The 17,005-nt window shown below is 48.2% G+C and overlaps 1 protein-coding gene across 1 annotated transcript in view; it reads left to right on the top strand.

Moving 5' to 3' along the window:
* Window positions 1-3,142: 3,142 nt before the first annotated feature.
* LOC308179072 (BPI fold-containing family B member 4-like) overlaps window positions 3,143-17,005 on the top strand; it is a 28,827-nt gene continuing 14,964 nt past the window's right edge. The window contains exons 1-4 of the mRNA XM_080558674.1: window positions 3,143-5,080; window positions 5,383-5,468; window positions 5,735-7,681; window positions 9,042-9,370. The gene's annotated coding sequence lies outside the window, so the exon portion shown is untranslated. The remainder of the gene's footprint in view (window positions 5,081-5,382; window positions 5,469-5,734; window positions 7,682-9,041; window positions 9,371-17,005) is intronic.

Here is a 17,005-nt window from a genome sequence, read left to right as displayed (position 1 = left end):
GGGTGGTTGGACAGACCCCCGGCAGGAGGGACAGCTGAGAGGCTGATATCCCTTCCATGGCGGCACCCTGGTTGCCAGGGATGCATTCACGTTCACGCACATTATTTGGTAATTATGCTTAGTAGACCATAGGGGACAGTTAGAAAAGCTTAAACATGTGGCAGCTTCCACGACATCATCACCGTAAGCACCAGGAAGGCTGGGATTGCAGCCCTGGGAAGAGTTAGCGCAGAGCAGTCGCAAGCAGCCTCCCCAGGGCAGAGCGCCGAGAGCTAGCAAAGAAGAGGGTCCCATCCTGCGGCAGGGGAAGCTTTGTGCTGAGAGTGATCCTGCAGGCCTGCCTTTTCTCCCAGGTTTTCAGAGGACTGGAGCGCTGGCAGCCGGTGCCGGCAGGTGGGTGGCACTGGCAGGGTCCCCGCAGAGCGGGCAGCTCCTGCTGTGCCTCAGCGCACCTCGCGGGGAGGCCTGTGGGCGTGCTGCGAGGCCCACGGCCGGGCAGGGAGCAGCAGCCGGCCTGCGCTCGGGCATCCCGAGCTCCTGCTGCAGGAAGGCTTTGTCCCCTGCTCCAGCTGCCGTGGGCAGCGACCGTGTCCCCGTTCCTTCAAAATGGCGCCTGCGTTGTGCTGACACAGTGACTGGCACAGCCTGGGAGGTTTTGTGACCTCTGCCTAGGGCCCGTCGTCAGCCCGGTCGCTAATCGGGCACCCGGGGCAGAACGGTCACTAACTGAGGGGGGATCCTGTGACTGGTGCGGGCTGGAGCTAGCAGGGAGCAGGAGGAAGGGCCGTGGGACGTGGTGCTACGCCAGCTGTATGGGATGAGTGTGAAGAGTTCATGCTGCTGACTCGAGGGTGCTTATTTCCATGTTTAGTTTGGGAAGGGAAGGGGGAAGGTAGGCAGCGTGGGGCTGCTGGCTTGGGCTTTGGTTTGCTGGTGCAGCCAGAGGGGTCTGAGGGGAGCTCGGCGAGGGCGCGTGTGGCTAGAGGGGCTCTGAGACGTCAGTGATGAGGCTGCCTCTGAGCATCCCAGTGTGGAGAACCGAGCACATTTTGCTGATCGTTACAGGTGAGTGTAAAGCAATGGGGCAAGGTCCTTATTTTTTAATGTTAGCTGTGTTTATTATGAATATTGCGTACCAAATGATCTTTACTTCATTGTTTGGGGAATTGAGAGTCGTAACAGCACATGACGAAACATTGCACAGACGAGCTTTGCGGATTGCGTTTTCCAAGGCACACCAGAGCGCTTTGTTGGATGGCTGCCCCGTGAATTGCTGTCGCCAGGGCTGTGTCTCGTGGTGGATGGCTGGGGGAAGGACCTCTGGCTGCTACCCTGCGTAAGGGAGTGTTCCCTGCGCAGAGCTGTGTGTGCAAAATAGAGATTCACATCACTTACAAGTATGCTTCAAATAGCAACTCAGAATTGCCTTGGAAACCATTTCAGAGCCTGAAATTGCTGATGTGGGGTGGATTATTCTAGAGAAAAAGTGAAAAGAGAAGTTACGATATCTTAGATATTTGTGGAGTTTTCTCCTCACTTCTCTGGGTAGCTGGGTATGCTTGTCCTTCTGTCTGAACTATTAGTGATTTGTGACCTGCAAGCTTTGCATTTATAAAAAGTGGCAAAGGGAAAATTCTCTCTGTACTGATGTGAGTGTTGCTGGCAGGGTAAGACTGAAGATGCTGAAGGTTTTAGGCTTTCTTCTATGTGGTCTGCTGATGTCACCACAAAATTCAAATGCAGAAAGCAATGTCATCTCTCAAGGAACATATGAGAGGGTGAGTAAAACCTCTCCAGTTTCATCCCAGCCATTCTGCACACTCTATAAGCATTTCTGTGTCTGTTTCCTCACTGCTGTCTGTATGTCCTATTAAAGTCCTCAGTCATTCAAAATGCCTTCTGTTTCGGAAAACTAAGCCAGTCTTGTCTGTAGACCCCCTCCTCCTGAGCCCTGCTGACTGTTGAAGGCCTCAGTTTTTCCATCTATCCCCCAGTATCAGCTATTTTTGAGCTGCAGTCCACTTGAATTAAACCCAGAAATGTCTCCCTCCACCCCTAATAAACCAAGAAAGCTCTTTGCTCCCTTGAGTGCATCTGCACGCTTCTGGGCATCTAACTTCTACTGCAAGCAGCTTCTGCTGAACGTGCAGCGCCTGCACGGAGCTTCCTTTGAATGCTGCCTCCTGTGAGGGGCGAGGTGAGAAAATGACAGCTCAGATGCTCTTCCTACAGTTACAGGTCAGCATCCAGGGTGCTAGACCTAATAATGGCAGCGCTTTTCTTTACAGCTTGGGAAGGTTCAAGGAATAGCCTTTGAGTCTGAAATGAGCAAATTCTCATTTGCGGACTTAAAGGTGGACTCAATAGCTATCAAAGGATGTGATAAACAGAATGAAGGCTTCTGCACGATTCTTTGTCCTGAGACAAGGTCCAGAGGCCCAACTGTAGACTAAGGTGTCCCTGCACTAAGCAGTGTACGGATTACAGCAACAACGGTGGCTGCAGGAGGAACATGAGTGGTAACTAAAGGTGTGTTAAGTACACCCATTACAGCCTGCCTACAGGACCAACAGGGTAACTGAGGGGGAGAGAGGCTTTTGCAAATTACTATAAGCTGAGGCTCAATCTACAAGGGATTATCTGAAGAGAAATGACAAAGCAGAATGACACCAAAAGCATTCATCGAATAAGTGTGTCTATTGTTTGACAAGAAAAGATGCAGGCTTGGACCTTGCAAAAGCCAGCCTCACTTCTCTCTATCCTCTCTCTGCATTTCACTTCCTGCCAGGGCTACTTAGGGACAGTTCCTCCTCCTATGCTGCACGTTTAACTGTTTTTTTTTTTTTGTATTATTGTTCATGTTTGTAAAAGCGTATAAAGAGACCTGCAGGAGATGCTTTGCTAGATGCGCTGAGACTAAATTCATCTTTTCATTTTTTCTTGTCTCATTTCACGGGTTGTATATCATGAATCTTACAATTCTTCCAGTAAAGTGCATCCCTGGAGCTGGGGTCAAGGTGTTTTTTTTCTGCTCTTCTCAGTATCTTTGGTACTTGGTGAGCGTTGGCTGTGAAGGCTCTTGTGGAGTGTGAATTTCTTTGAGCATCATATGAAAAGTATAATGGAGACTTCTGCATGGGCAAAAGGAGGGAGGGAGAAGAAATTAAAATTTTTATAAAGAAACTTTGAAGAAATAAAACATTATTCCTGGGTTCCTTGTTGAAACCTGTGCAGAGTCCCCAAAAATGGTAGATGGTGAAGGGCCAAGAAGGCTTCCCAAGGATGCTGTTATCACCGTGCGGCTTTGTGCCGGACTCTGAGAGGCTCCCGGCCTCCTGGTGTGTGCAAAGCGGCAGTGCATGGTAGGTGCTCAGTGTGGCTTTGTCTGTGCAGTGGCATTGTCCCTGTCCCCGATGTGGCCACCGCCACCGTGAGGGGCAGCTGCAGCGCGCGGTGCTGCCGGCAGACTGCTCGCCAGAGAGCAGAGCTGTTGGCAGCGGGGGCTGCACGTGTTACACCAGCCTGGTAGGTGTCAGAACAAGCCTGAGGCGAGCACTGATGATCTTTCACATGCAGAAAAGCCTCTGTGGGCCAGAGCCTGGTGCTAAGGCCTGTCGGCACTGTTCAGTCCATACAGCTCTTATTTGCTGTCTACCACCTTTGTTTTGGATTTATTTCCAGCAGAGAATCTATTTGTTCAGGTGCTTGGTTCAGGTTTCCCCCATGTCTCTGCATATCATGGTGTCACCCACTGAGACTATTTTGATTTTAAATTCTTGGCAGGTTCACCTCTGCCTCTGTGCTAAGGCAGTGGCTTGCACAGATGCCAGCTCACCAAGATGCTGCCCTACAGCCTTTCATTAGGTGTGAGCTGTTTTATATTCTGGAATAATTTACAACCATATATTTTGCTAAGAGGCTTCAGCTATGCCCTTGTAGAAGGGGAAAGTGCCCTTATTTAGGTTAATGCAGAGCTCCCACCACATTGCACGGACAGTGTGATGCTGCAGATGTGAGAGCTGGGATCTAGCAGCCGCAGTCTGTGCTGCTGCGTGGAGACCTGGGGTTAATGCTCGTGCTGTCGGTGCGAAGCGCAGGCTGCCTGATGTGGCTTCTCAGCTGTAGGCTGCCTGGTCCAGACCCTGCCATGGCGGGTGCTCAGGAATGAGCCTTTTGAACCAGTCTTCTGGTTGCGGGCTTGGCTGGCCCGGAGACAGCTGTGAAATGAAGCCTGCTGAGGTTTGCGTTGCTTCCTCTTCACCCGAGAGGAACGCAGTGCATTTGCTTGCTAAGACTGCCCTCTCCCGAGGCAGCAGCCTGGAGGCAGCGCTTAAAAACATTAAACTGGGTTCAAATCATCTCCTGATGATCAGCGCTCTCATTTTTGTCACTGCTTTTGTCTGATAATGGTTTGTTTTGTTTCATAATAGTTTCATTTTGTCCGCAGCAATATTGACGTAAGCATGGAAGCCACAATAAGAAACAACATCCTGTCTGAGTTAAAAAACAACAACAACAACAAGAAAAAACTCAAGGCACAGCTCATTTCTGATTATGTTCCCTAGAACCACATGAGAGAGAGAAAATGAGAGCTTTTCTCACTCGGCTCCTCCAGGTGTAGGCAGGGAGCGTGCATTTTGTGAGGCTCTTTTACAAAGCCGCTCTGCTGAAGCAGAGCAGAACCACGTTTTTCTCTTCCTGGCCACGAGTGGAGATGTCGGCTCTCCAGGGCTGCAGCAAATGGCTCCCTGCAGGAGCAGGGAGTGAACAGTAGCTTCATTACCCCTTCAAGCCTTCTGAGCAGCGTGCACTATCCTTCCGCGACCCATCTCCGCAGGAGGAGATCAGCTGCTCGGGTCTGCAGTGCTAACGAATAATGGCATCTCTGAAACGATGTGTGACAGCACGGGGGGATTCTGCCACCTCTGAAGGGAAAAGCAATCCAGACCTGTTTTTTCCCTGACTTATGCTTAGATCGCTGCGCCTGGAATGGAATAACTTTCTCTTGTGTTTCAGACAGCTAAAATACTTTCAAGTTGCTTTTCCATTGGATATCGGAGATTGCTGCACCATATAAGTTGTAAGTAATGCTCCTGAGATACAGAGATGGTCTGTATCTCAAGACGTGTGCAGTTTGTAAAGTATTTTATTTTTGGAGAAGCTATGTTGATTGGGAGTTGAGCCTGCTCTTTTAAATTGGACTGAGCCGTTCTTAAAAAAATATCTCATATATACCAAGCAGACTTGTTCTGACACCTCATTAAGTTAATTTAGGTGGTTTAATACAGTTCGGCAGCAGCTTAAAATCATGGTCTTCCATCTGATCTGATACATTGATTATCCTGGTGTTTTGTTTGTAAACCTCTTTCTGTTTCTGTGCAGCTGTAATTGCATTTGAGAAAGGGAAAATTATATATGTGCCCAAACCACCCAAAGTGCATAATTGCTCCATTGAAATACCTCTAGAGGTAAGTGCAAGCTGCATATCATTTCTGAGACTGAAGTTTCTCAACTCTTTTCCTGGTGGTTTCTGGGCTGTTTTAGAGCTTCTTCCTCCTGCAACACAAATCAGAAACAACTGTCAGAAACATTGCTGTGTGGTTCAGCTGCCAGGATCCATGCAGATTCATGGAGAATGGCTCTGCTGCTCTTACTGGCCTCATTTCCTCATTGAGATCTATGTAATTATGGGCTTTCTCCAATAGTAAATGTGTGGTACCATCTTTGTTTTCAGACAATATGAGGCCAGCAATGGGAAGAGGATTCCCCTTCCATCTCTGCCAGCCAGCCCTGAGGTGATGCTGGCAACGAATGGCACAACCGAAACCACTGGGGAGAAAACATTTACCAGTATTCTCTTTCGAGTGGTCTCTGGGAGACCCAAGACCATCCCTTTCACTCATGATACAGTGAGTGCTGCGACTGCATGGACTGCTTGGCTTTTCGTTGTGTGGCTCTTGCCACAGGATTTTGGACCAGTGCAGAAAGCTGCTCCTGAGTACCTGCTTCTGCTGCTTTTATTGGACCAGCAGCATTCCAATGCTCATTGCTTCTTCATTAAATTTGTGTTTTCAGGCACTAAATTATTTGCATAAAATCTCTGATTTTCTGGCGTTGCGGCTTTGAACACCTGTGCAGCTGCTGCAGAGTTCAGGGAGTGTATTGCAAAGCTATCTGTTCTAATTTAGGTTTCTATATATTCCTCAATTGCCTTGAAAGGGCCTGGAAGCAGCTGCTGAAAAGCCATAGAAAACCTGATTGAGGAAGAAAAACAGACTTGGTTGTGTAATAAACACACAGACTCCTTCCAGGCCACTGATAAGAACAAAAAGCACTGCAAGGGGAGGTTGGTTGGGTACTGGTGGGATGTTGTGGCGGTCCTGTTACCAGCATCGGTGAGGAAAGCTCCACGTGGCTGTAGGAAGCGGTGTCTCCCCACCCAGCCCCTCAGAGAGGAGGCGGACTGTGTGCAAATCTTTAATCTTGGTCTCTGAGACAACTTGGCGTTGACAGCTGACGTTTGGTTTTATGTCAAACAGCTCACAGAGGCTCACACTGCAGAGATGGCCCTCAACGATGCCGCTGTGTCTGAGGTGAGCCCGGCTTAAATCCATGGGGGCCATTTCCCTGCTGCATCCCAAACCTCATTGTTTAACCTACTGCCAAGCAGACCTCGCTTCCCCCAGCACCAGTTTCTCTGGGGCTGGCACAGGGGACAAACCAGTGGCAATGCCACGTGATGCCCAGACAGCTTCCACACCAGTTCCTGCTAGCATGGCAGTGGTGTGCAAAACCTTCCAGCAGAGATCCGCTTCCTATTCGATGACAAGGCGGAGGATTTCAGCAATATATTCTTTTGATTTTCTTGTAAAGTCATTTCTGTTTTTTCAGATCAAACTTCAAGAACCCTTGAGAGCTTTTGTTCTGGAAGTTATAATAAATGAAATCAATTCTAAGTCCACAGGGATGTTTTCTTCCGTGATGTCTTGTTAGTCAAATCCAAAGTATATGAGCCAAGAGTAGTGTGTGTGTGTTTTTTCCCCCCCTCCTTTCTGTTTGATTTGTTTATTTTTTTGTTTGTTTGTTTGTTTTTCCCTCTGGAGCAATTTAAGAGTCTGTTCTTTCCTGAATCAATTGCATATTCTACATGTGTTAATTCATAAAAGGCAAGCTGGGTCTTAGGAATCTTGTATATAAACAACCATGAGCTTGGGTCTTAGACTACGCTGTTTATATGCTAAAGCAATGTATATATATATTGTACAAAGCTGCAGGTGTCTGGGGGACTGAACAGTAAAATCCAAAAGTCCTAATGCGTGTTTCTGCATACACCTGACTTAGGTTTGTTTATCTCCAGATGCACGCACCAAATCCATCTGTTCCTTCACATCGTAATAAAATAATTATACTAAAAATCAAGCAAAGGCTGCATGTTGTCACTGGAGAAGTTTTCCCATATTGTAAATGAACTTAATCTTTCGCAAATACAAAATAAATTTGTTAAATATCTGTGCTGAACCTTTCAGGTGCTTCTTTTTGCTCCTCATCCTGGTTCTGGGCAAAACTCCATGAGGAGACTGGGAAGGCCAAGGGCGCTGCGATCTCTGTGTGTGTTTATTCAGCTTGCCCAAAGCTGGAAAAATCACAGTACTGAGGATGCCAGGGCTGGCACCCCGCGCAGGTGAGCCCCCTGGGATACAGGGCAAGTCTCTCCCACTGGCCCCTTCCCCTTCCCTACCGCCTGTGAGCGTGCAGAGGCTTTTCTGAACACCTTGCCTTTTAGGATACCTTTCCAGGGGAAATTGCACAGAACCAAGTACCTCTGAGGAGGGTCTCCTGTCCCTCAGCTGCTGCTGGCCCATTGCATTTGCTGCCAGCAGGATTTGTGGGCAGGTGCCGCTGTCCTTGTTGCAGCCAGGCTGTGCCTCGGGGGAGCCTCTCCTGGCTGATTTTGCCTCTGCACAGTGCGTGTGCTCTGGCGTGAGCTCTGCCACTTGTGCTAGGACCTAGAATTAAATGGGACCTCACCCCTGCAAGGCTGGAAACAGTGTTTTAGAAATGCTCATTCCTCAGGGCTTTAAATCAAATTCTGGGTAGACATAGCTGCGGCGATTTAAGGCTTTCTGCCTTCTCTGGCAGCATTTGGGGTGCATCAGGACACGACGGATCCGGCTGGTCGTGCTCCGGCGCAGCCACCTGCCCAGGCTAGACCAGCACCAGCCAGACTCAGAAGTGTTTACTTGCATTTACGTGGGTCTTGAAAGGTTTCTTAAATTCCGTGAAGTTAATACAATGGAAAATGGATTTTTTCTGCCCACCTAAGCAAGCCTGTAGTGATTAATGCTGTAAAGTAAAAACAACAGCAACAAATTCAGTTTTACAACGTGCTGTGGATTCCAGGTCTATGAGGAATGCTTGCTTTGTAAAAGAATTTTTTCCTCCTCCCAGTGCTCTTTCAAAAATATTTTATTTCCATAAAATCCCCTTGTCTCCGTAAGCTGCGTGTTGATACTAATAGGATGCATAGCTTCATAATTCTTTGTCTCTTCTTGCATTGGTATAAGGCTAAGCCCTATCACAGAGCAGATGTTTTACTAGCAAAGACACTTAGCAGAAGAGAGGGTTCACCCTTTGTTTGCAAAATTAGTTGAGAATTTTTCATCTCTTCGTCTCCTAGTCCTGCATTGTGCGCCATAACTACCGCACAAAAAAGAAAATGTGATGTACAGAATGAGTTGCTTGCTGTTGTGTCTCTGATGCTGAACAGAAGAGAGGCCATCATGAATATATTTTAATTCGTGTGATTATTTATTCTAAATCTTTGATTACTTTATGTAATCCTGCATCTGCATATGAGTTACAGATAACAAAATATGGAGGATCTAAACAGTCTCTGTGTTAAAAAAAAACAAAAAAACAAAAAAAAAAAAACATAATACTTAGTGCTGCTTTTCCAAATTGGTATCTTCTTTGGTTATGTGCTTTGGGAAAGTCTGGAACGTTAATTATTGCTCTTGCTTTCTGTTGGTTGGTGGGAACAGATGCCTACGCTTTGCCAGCACTTTCCTTGTGGTCTTTTTTCCCAGTAGCAGGTTCATAGCTGCAACACCTCCCCGTCCATCTTGCTGGGTGGGAAGGAAGAATCTCAGCCTGGCCCACTCTGCGCCGACCCCGTGGCTCTCTGGCTCGTGGTCTGTGCTCGGCATGGATCCTGGCTGGGATGCTTGACCCAGCGCGATGGGAGTCAGCTTTCAGGATCTCATCCCGTGTCCCTGGGGCTAAATGCACGACTAAAGGTTTTCTTTGAATGAGAGATTTCAGAGGCTCTGCTCCCAGCCACAGCAAAGCACACTGCTACTTGGAAATAAAGGTACATTGTGAGTCAGGATATTCTTCCTGCTCGTGAAGCTATCCAGAAACTGCAGATACGGATTATATGACTTGAATGCTATGCTATTTATGATGCGTGTTCAGTCACCTAAATCACATTGGCACTGTTTGAGCTTTGCCTGGATAATTGATTCAAATGTAAATTGAATGAATAAATCCTTTACTGCTAAAATGTGTTCCCTTTTTATCTTGATTCTTTTTCTTCTTTCTGTTGAATGGCATAGAAAATAGGTAGTTATAATCTCATAAATAGATTTTTGACTACTTTTCTAGGAGGGCAGGTAAAATGAGGTCTGTATGATCTATTTTGAAATGCTTTACTCTTTTGTTTATTGAATTGCTAACCTGCTTATAACTTGGCATCTGTACTTGTGGTCAATAATCTGCTTGTGCAATGTTTGCGCCGCTCTTCAATGGCAAGGCCAGGTGGTTATTTATTTCTCTCAGTGCATATTAGTCAAGGGCAAAGTATCAGAGAAATCTCTTTATTTTAGCCATGGAGTGGAATATTGTTGTGAAATGTGTGCCCTGTTGGCATCAAAGGTTTATTTGGTTTGGGAATCTACACAGAGGGACTTGAACTGGCATCACGACAAGCCTTTGTGAGTGTTTTATGAAAGTTTTAAGCTATTTTTTCTGTAAGGCTTCACTGATGTTGCGTTAAAGACAGGGCTAACGTTAACTACAAGCCAACAAAAGAATGTCGTTTAAGCTTCTCTCCCAGCCTGGTTATATTTAATCAGCAGTTCCACAGATGGTAATTTTTGGAGCCAGTGTCTTTTCAATGAAGTCCAGTGCGCCCCTCACTCTCTTATCCCCAGCATTTCAATGATGGCATTTCTACTCCCAGATCAAACATTTAGCTAGAGAGCAGAACCAGGCGCTTGGCATTCCTTGGGCTATAAATATTTGGGCATTTTTTTCATGTCTCAGGGCAGGAATCCCAGTGCTGCGCAGCATCCCCATGCCCAGCTGGGCACTTGCTGCCTTGTCGGGGTTTCGCTCTGCACTTGTCAGCTCTTCGCTTTGCTCTGGTCCCCATGGCAGGTATTAAAAGGATTAAAATGCCCAGGACGGATCATCTCTGCCCGTACAAGACTCGCTTCCTACTGACAGCTATCACTTGCAGGCCCTTCAGAGGAAGGTACCAGCGCTCTGCAGCTCAGGTGGAAAAGCCCCCCGCCTGCCCTCGCCTTTCTGGGCTTGGGAAGCCTCTGGGAGCAGGAGCCTGGTGCGGAGGTGGAGCCCATCGCACTACCCTTGAAACGTGTTGCCAGTCACTGTGTGCTTCTGTCCTCTGTGTCTGTGTAACTGTCCAGGCCGCTTTTGAATCTAATTAGCTTCTTGGCTTTGGAGATGTCCTTTGGCAGAGTATCCCATATTTGAATCACCCATGTGGAAACGCATTTCCTCCTGCCAATTCTCCAAAAGCCAAAAATCCCTGCTTTAGCTGTTTATGCCGCAATCCTGTTTGCTGGAGGTGTTCTGTTTGTGATTTCTTTTTCTGAATTTTACTTCCGTCTCTGCCTCTCTTTCTCCTTTCCCACTCCCCGTGGTGCCAGACGCTGTTTGCTCTGGGGGAACTGGTACAGCAGCCCAGCGTACTGGGGGTGGGATGGCCCCATCCCGTGTGACCGTGCTGGTGGGAGAGCTGCAGCTACCGCTTCCAAAAGCAGAGCAAGGTTCATTGGCGCCCTCCACCCCGTCCTTGCCTTCCATGCACCGGTGTACTGGAGGCCTTGGAACCCCCACTATTCCCTTGGCTTCTTGCTGGACTGAAAAGGACTGATTTGCTTCCGCGTTTGTATAACAGAGGCTTGTTTGTGTGTCTTGTATCATCACAGCCAGATGTTGAGTATCAATATTTATAGGCTTTGCTATACAGCTTCTTGTGTGTATGTTTATGGGGGAAAAAAAATGCAGATAAAATGGTTCATGCCCAAACTTGCCACTGTCCAGAAACTGAATTTCTCTCTTCCTATCTCTGCACTGAGCCATTTATGAATAGGAGATTTTGTGACTGGCTTCAGAGCCTGGCTCTGGCTATTTAGAAAACATCCATTCAATAAATCATATGGGGAGCAGCTGCCGCTCTCTGCTGAGCCAAGACATATCAGATAAAATATTGCTCATTTATTTGGTTTGGTAGAAATAAAGTTGCTGTAGTGGAACATCATTACAGGCTGTTCTTAATTCACCTCAGGGCTATTTCTAATAGCAGCACACAATTCTCCTGTGATAGTGTGAGTGAATGAGATGGGTGTTTTGATGTCAAGCTGAATGTAAGGAAGGTTTTAGGAATCAAAGCTTTGAAAAAGAAATAACTACTGTTTGTGCTCTGATACTGGAAGAGGTCCCTGTTTTATTATTAACACTATAGCTATTGAAAGTCCTGACACTTGCTCCTCGGAGATTTGAAGCAATTCAATCCATGACATACCGTTTCGGCTCAGCCTTTTACAAGTCACTCTGTGTTGGTAAAGCCGAAGGTGGCCCTGATAGCTAATGGAGACACCCAGGGCTGGCATTAAGTTAATAATGCCTGATTTTCAGCTGTGTGGCAACCAGAAAGCCTGCTTCTGCCCAGCCCTTGGGTTACAGCTGCCAGCTGCTTTCACCCAAGCAAAATGGTTTATGAAAGGCTGTCCAAAACATTTGAATTTAGGCTCACTGCTTTGCATAAATGTCATCAGCATAATATTCAGCAACGGGGCCATGGTGTCTGCAGACGTGTTGCCCACTGATCTGACAAGATGCTAGAGGCTGTTACTTAAAAAACCTAAAAGTGAAGGGGTAGGAAGATAACGGAGAGTGTTGCAGTGTAGGATTGGGTGCACATTTTCTTTGACAAGGAACAGGCATCTAATCAGGATCCTGCTTTTCTCCTTGGAAAATTGGTCTTCAAAATGTCTTGTCTTGTCTCCCCTTTGCGTCATTGCTTGGCTAAAACAAGTGAGGATTGTGTGGATCTGAAGACATTACCATATCGCAGGCAAGACAGACAACTGCTGTGATTTTGTTTGTGTTAGATCTTTAAATGTCCAATCACCTGTGTGAGACAGTGGCATTTTATGCTCATTTTGGGTGTGCTGTGCTGCGGCAGAGAGCCATGTATTCTGCTTTTCCACAGAGGCGTTTCTTTGCCCTTGCTTGTCTTAATTATTCTCTATAAAATAGAGGTAACTGGCAGAAAACGTATGGTTGCTCCAGCTTACGGAAAAGCAGCTCGCGTTGCTGAGAGCGATAAAGCTCACAATGCAACAGAAGCGCCTGGATTCCTCAGTGCTGAATTGCATTTTCGTTGACAAAACAGATGCTCTTTGTTGGAGCTGAGGTACAGGCACTGCCCTCGCTGCTGGCATGATTTAGTGGAGGCAGTGCTGTGACCCTGAAGTCCTGCGTATTTAATCACGAGCCTCTTAAGCGTTGGCTCTGAAGGGCGCAGTGGTGCAGGCACGCAGAGAACTCAGGGCGAGTGACAAGATGCTTGTGGTTCCTGGGCAGAAATGAGCAGCAGGCGAAAATGATTTATAATTTGCTGGTCTTATCAGAGTCTGAGCATGAACAGCATTGCTATGTTTTCCATGCAGCAATACTGCTGATGGCTGTGGTCATATTAAACATGCTCCCTCTCCTGACAGCCCAGATAGCCTCTACTTAACAATAACTTCTGCTGAAAAAGAAAAAAGTGTATCCTGAAATAGCAAAGATCAGGGAGCAGAGCTCTCCTGCTAACTGCTACAGATGACCTTGATTCTATGTGTGAGGGCTGCGAAGTATCATAATTCAATGAGAGTATTTATTCTGAGCGATGCTGCACAAGCTGAAAGAATCTCAGGACCTCATTTTTGTTTGAATAATTTTATATGGCAAATAGGGGAGTCAGATTTTTTTTTTATTCAGACACTCCACTCCAAGTGAACCTCCAGAGTGCTCATCTCCTGTACATAAAAGTTTCCCAAAATACTGGTGATGAGGCTGTTTAGTTCAGCTCTATTTCCATGCTATCGGTGACTTTGTTAAGCAGAAGTTCCCTGCAGACGGCTGTTGCTTTGATGCTAGTTGGTGCACGGCACATTAAAAAATCCTTAACTTGGTTTCTAAAGTCTCACTAAAAACCCTACTGGGACTTTGATGTTGAGAAGATTCCACTCAAAGTACCCAAACTCTCTGAAGCTCACCCGGCCTTATCTCGGAGGCAGACCAGCAAGTGGTTGCCTCAGGCAATAAAATACCAGTGGCAGCAAAAACGTACAGTGATTATTTATGGTCTGAGCATCTGCAGTCAGGAGAGGCTGCTGGAAATTACCAGAGCCTGGCGATGCCTTGAAGAATCCAGTTCTTTGTTTTGGAGACAATATTAACTGCTGTGTGTTGTGGTTCAGCCATTTCATTATCTAGTCCAGCTGAAATGTCTCAGCGGAGCACTGTGCAATTTCACGCACAAATTCCAGTCGTAAGCTTTGGTGCCCCCGAAGTTTAAAAAGGGTCTCTTTTGCTAAATGACAGCATGCTAAAAGCAACTGAGGAACCCTATTTAGGTTTTAATTAGACAGCAGCAAGCTTTTAACCACGGCACCTTTTTTGCTGCCGTGCGGCTGAGTAACACGGAGCCGCCACTCGGTGCCGCGGGGCCGCTCGCGTGCAGCTGGCAGGATGCGGCCGCACGTCCCTGCAGGTAGGTGTGCAGCGCCCCGGCTGCGGGGCTCGTTAGTGGCTGGTGTTACTGCACCAGTCTGTGCTGCTCCAGCATTACCCACGTCTTGCTGTTACTATGAGAGTGAGTGAAATTGGCCTGGAACCATTTTTTATTTTTTTTTAAACTTCACTCAACAGTGTGAAATATGAAGGCCTGGTGTGTGCCTCGCTCCCATGTGCTGTATTTATTTTCTAGGGCGATACTTAGTTCTTTGCAATGTCAGATACTGCATCAAATTATTTTTCAGAGTTAAGGGCAAATTAAATGTTCTCTTTTTATTTTTTTTGCCTATATTGCATTTTTGTGCACAGGAATCAATTTGACCCTACTGTGAGTTGTTTTAAGAGCTCTATCTTGTGCGTGCCTTTGAAATAATTTTCTGCATACCACTGCCAACCGCCTCCCACCCAGTTCCAGCTCTCACAGGGTGAACGCAAGGGCCTTGGGCTCCCCGCCGCGGCTCCACGCTGAGCCCCCACACTTTCTGCTCCCGAAGGGCTGGTGGGGAGGTTGCTCACAAGTGGCCCATGGGGGTCCCTGCCCCGGGTCCCCCCCCTGGCAGCCGCTCCCTGCCGCCAGCCCCGCTGAGGGTTCGAGCCTGGCCTCGAGCTGCTCCCCCCTGCCCTGTGCCGGTGTTTTAAGCAGCCCCCAGGGGAGACTGCGGGGCCAGGACCGCTTGCCACCGTGCCTCTGCGACATGTGGCAGCATTGGCCCCCGTCCTGGGTCACCGCCAGGCTCTGACCAGTGCAAGCATCGTGGGGCGAGGAAATTTTCTCATTTCCCTTCGCTTGGTTCCTGTCCTAGGAACTGGGGTCCTCACCCCTTGTTTGCATCAGCATTGCTGCGTGGTTTGCAGCGGACACCATGGTAAGACGTGGCTGAGATCTGTAACATCTCCCCAGAGCATGGGAGCTGGGCAGGGTGCTCTGAGCTACACTTGTAGGTGTGAGCTGGGTGCTCTGGGCTACCCGTACCGCTCGTGGCTTTGGGCTGGGATGCTGAGCCGCAGCGGGCAGAGGCGGGAAGGCGCCTGGCCCCGTCCTGCACCTCCCCAGCGTGTTCCGGACTCTCACAGAATGGTTTGGGTTGGAAGGGACCTTAAAGACCATCTAATTCCAACCCCCTGCCATGGGCAGGCACCCCTCCCAGCAGACCAGGTTGCTCAAAGCCCCATCCGGCCTGGCCTTGGGCACTGCCAGGGCTGGGGCACCCCCAGCTCCTCTGGGCAGCCTGCACCATGGCCTCAGCACCCCCTGAGTGAAGAATTCCCTCCTCTGCGCCTCCGTGTTGCCTCCTTTCAGCCCTCAGCAGGTGTTGTGAGGCTTCTGCCCTGGGACAGGACCCACGAACCAAGTGACACTGCCCTGACTGTGGAAGGAAATAGCATGCAAGTTCGACCTGAGCCTTCCTCAGGTAATTAACTCATTAGCAAGGCTCAGCACCAGGATTGTTTAACATGAACTGTCTTTCCTGTTTCAGCAGCTTCTTTACAGCAGTTGCTATCTCCCTAGAAATAGGCATTTATTTACATAACACCGACTCCAAACACTTGATTAATGGTAGGGGCTGTAATTTATCCCCAGAGGAATGTCTGGACAAAGTGTGGTGCTAATTCTGCCAACTGTGCTGAAGATGTGTCCAAAACCACCATGTCAAGTCTCTATTAAAAGCTGAGAATAAGACAGAAAGCCTGAAATCTTTACTTACAGAAGATATGTGTGTGTAATATAAGGCTGCTGCTAATTCTTCCCTGGGATTAATAGAGACCATCAAGGACAAATTCACTCAATATTGCTTTTCTTTTTGTAAACTGAAGCTTCCCCAAACCTGAGGCGAGATAGAAACATGACTTTGTGTCTGTGGTGCTCTCTTTCAGTCAAATGGAAATAGCTGTCTTTATTTAAAAAGTCTCTTGGCACCACAGTGCTGACACTTTCTGAGAGAATGGAATGGACAGAAATCCATTTTCCAGGCTGGAAGGAAAGCAAAAAATAAATTAGAAGAATGAAGAGTGAGGAGGAATTGAGGTGTCCTCAGTGCTCGCAGCGTGAGTGATTGGAAGTGATGGTGGGAAGGCAGGTAAGCGTTCGTTTGTTTAAAATATAGGACTAGATTTGACTTTAAGGCGCGCTGCGTCACTGAGAAAGCCATGCTGCAGTGCTGCTGCTGCGGCCCGTGGGCGCAGGCAGCTCCCGTGTGTGCCCTCTGCTGGGCAGCCCTGCCCGTGGCCATGCTCGTCCTGCGTGGGGCTGGCTGGAAAAGGGTGCGCGGGAGAAGCCTACGGATGCCAGCCCTGAGGACATCGAGATGCGAGATGTCCACCCGGAAAGGTGCTGAGAGCAGCGCGTAGGCTTTAACGTGGTCTCCTCTGGTGACGGACACTGCCAAAATCTTGCAAGACTTGGTGAAACGAGGCCAGCCGTGGCTGGTGTCAGTAGCTGGGGAGGGCTCAGCTGGGGAGGGCACTGCCCAGCACAGCAGCCAGGATCTGCAGTGTGGCTGCGCTCAGGGCCTCTTCACGGACTTTTCTCCCTGCTGAGGCTCGATTTGCCCCACCGGTCCTTCGGGAGGTGCTGCTGTCAGCAAGGCACCGTGGGGCTCTGATGCCTCGTTAGGACCTGAATGTGTGGCTGCAAAGCTGCCCAAAACGCTCTGCCCCCGTCAGTGTGCTGCAGCTCGTCGCGTAGCACCTGGCTAGTGAAGGTTGTCCCTTTTTGGTGGCTGATAATGTTCAGCCTATTTTCCTTTGGTTCATATTTTGGAAGAAGAAAGTTTTCTGTCTATAAAATTCCCGGAGACATTGTTTTGATGTTATCTCATCTCGGTGTTTTTGCCGTGTGCCCTGCTGCTCGTGCTCAGCCTCGTGGGTGCACCCAGACATCGGTGCTGCTGCTCTCGCTCCTGGCACACAGCTC

This window comes from Anser brachyrhynchus (assembly GCF_964034855.1).
Source record: "Anser brachyrhynchus genome assembly, chromosome: 16".
NCBI lineage: Eukaryota > Metazoa > Chordata > Aves > Anseriformes > Anatidae > Anser > Anser brachyrhynchus.
Note: the sequence above shows the minus strand (reverse complement) of the source record. Positions and strands in the feature narration are given on the sequence as shown.